The sequence below is a fragment of the Penaeus monodon genome, chromosome 32 (genome assembly GCF_015228065.2).
Source record: "Penaeus monodon isolate SGIC_2016 chromosome 32, NSTDA_Pmon_1, whole genome shotgun sequence".
Classification (NCBI taxonomy): domain Eukaryota; kingdom Metazoa; phylum Arthropoda; class Malacostraca; order Decapoda; family Penaeidae; genus Penaeus; species Penaeus monodon.
The window spans coordinates 18564036-18567009 of record NC_051417.1 but is presented as its reverse complement, the minus strand read 5'-3'; positions in this window follow the sequence as shown (position 1 = coordinate 18567009).

Sequence of the window (2974 nt, the reverse complement as noted above, 5' to 3'; positions counted from 1 at the left end):
ATCTGAAAATGCATGTTACATATAATGTACGTACTGCGTACGTAATCTGCAGGAACATACCAGTATTGTGTATTTAATGAAGTTTTTTTTTTTTCATAAACTGCGTGCCGCACCCAGCACGGCAGAAAAATCCAGATAGACCTTGTTAATAGAGATTAACTGTGAAAAACAAATGGATAAATTACTAATGTCCAGTTGTCTGTGTTAAATTTGCTTAATGGTTGCTTTATCACTTAATGAAGGATTCCACAGCTGGCATTATCTTTTATTTGTTCAGATGTCCGATTATATGGCGAAAAATGCTGACTCATTCATGAAATTTTAAACGTTGTATGCATGCATTCCACAAATTACGCAAATCTGTAAGTGCGGGCGCTCACAGCTTGGGTATAGCATTACAACGAAGTCAAAATTACAGAAACAAAATACACAACTTACATACCTTAGCTGATGAAAATATAGAGAATGTAGCACCATTTTTCTCACATTTACTTTTTCATAACGTTTTTGTATGTATATTGAATGATTTGAATATTGTCTTCTTGCAGATTTGCAAATAAGCAAATTGTTAGCCTTAATAAGTTACAGTAATTCATCTCTTCATATACTGAATTTAAAAACTCAGTCTTGCTATGTTTTTGCCTTCCATTCATATTTTTACAAGGTCTACCATGTAATGACATTCTCTTATTTAATTCAAATTCTGTGGTCAGTCATTTCTAATTGCAGCGAACTCTTCACAGTCCATATAGTAATGCACCTGATGTAGCAGGATTTTTCAGTTATATATTAACCAAAATAATGCTGATATTTGGCTATTAATAGGCATCTAAACTTCTTTTGCAAAATTTTCTCTACTGCCATGATAATGAGTTAATGATATAAACTTTCAAACATTTTTGAGATTCACCTTTAGTACCTGTTTATAAGAAATTTATGGTAAGCAAAATACATGATTTGTTTATATGTTGTATTTGATAAAATATATATCTGAAATACAATGTGATTTTATATATATCATGGATATTTTTTTTTTCTTATTCATACCATCATATTTAAATTGATACAACTAAAACTTTTTTTCAAATAACAGTAATTCCCGATGGGAAAAAGTGGCATAATTATAGTGATGAAAAAGGGGATAACTAACGCTTTTATAAGCCTCCCACTTTACCTTTACTTCACCTGTCTTTTATCCCAACTTACACCATCTTTTTAACATTTCCCCGCCTTTTATTCCTTCTCACTGTATCCAGACACTAACACATGAATTTGCTTCTGTATTTTCCTAAACTTCATGTTGATGCATCAAGACTTTCTATCTCACTATCTACATCTTGCCAAATCCTCTCTGAAACATAAGCATTGCTTTTATCCCTTACTGGTTGGTAACCAGTATTGATCCCCTATTATCTTATAATTAAGATCCATATTTCAAATCTATAGCTGTGTTGATGTGGCCTTTCTATTCACATGCATCTATTAACCATCATTATAATTAATGAAACAAAAAAAAAAATTTAAAAGGATCCCCAACCAACATTTTCACTTCATCCTGTTTTATATCATTCATCCGTTTGTCTCACCTGAGTTCACTCTTACAAGGTTCTCCTTAACTTCATCCGTATGCATATTAGGTCCCTCACACTTTTGTAACACTAAAGTATCTGTCTATGTAAAGTCTTAGCATCCTGAAATGGCATGTTATGCAGAGGTTAACAATAGATGTCATATATATCTGGTAAAATTTTCTAAACATACTCAACATCCATACAGATTTACATCTCAGTGTTTAAACAAGTGATTTCTCTGAGGAAATAGATGTACATCTTTCTTTCAGAGAAAAAAAAACAAATCTACAAATATCCATTGGTATTATTATCTTAAAGAAACTGTAAACAAAGCTTTAATAAACAATCATCTCAAATCTCTTCCTATTGACATTTTCTTGTCATGTATATTGCTATAAAGCAAAGTCACAAAGAAAACATGGGCTGAACAACAAACAAAATCGATATGTAATTCTCCAACACAGTCTTAGTTGATTTACCTAAGTGCAAAGTCTACATCTTGGTAAAAGATATTGGAGCTTTCAAACAATATATACTTAACAACAAACATATCTTCAACAAATATTTTGCATAGAAATCATAAACTGATTTTTCTATGCAATTTCTATTGATTTTTGTAAACAATGTTTCATTGACTTTAGACATTGATATATATTTATCATTTAGTTTTCCATTAACAGGCTTGCATTATAAAACCCCAATCATTATATGAATATGAATAGCTATCGAATATAGTACCTTTATTAATATAATGGGATAATCCCATCATTGTTATTCTATCATATACACTAAGTATTGGTTCTTAAAGGAAATTGTCTTGATGATCAATAACAAAATAACAAATTTCACAGTAAGGTCCCTCTCAGGTAAGCACCAAAAACAGGTGGCATGTGTACCAGAATTTATAGGAATTCAAATCTGTAGTAAAAGCTAAAGTTCTACTACTAAATATTTGTGGTTTTGATTAACTGGTCTGGGTATCTTCTAAAGGATAACATAGAATTATAGAACCCTTGACATACTCACTTTCTTTAAAGCAAACAGATCCCTATTTGCTTATTTGCTATTTTCATAAGCACAATGATGATCAATTTCATAAACAAGCCAGGATTTCTCCACATATTACAGAGAAAAGCTGGTATAATATCTTATTCATCAAAGGTAATCTTGTTCAAAATATAAAATCCAGTACATCCTTTTCTAGGTCATCAAACTCAATATATATATTTTGACTGTCATAACAATCAGCAGCATATACTTCCATGTGTGTATGTAACTATTCCACAATCATGTTTTATGTACATACATAATACAACATTTTGATCAATCAAGGCATTGGTTAACCAGGACAGAAAAATAAGATATACCACTTTCATTTCAATATGGCCATGTGAATTTGTCTT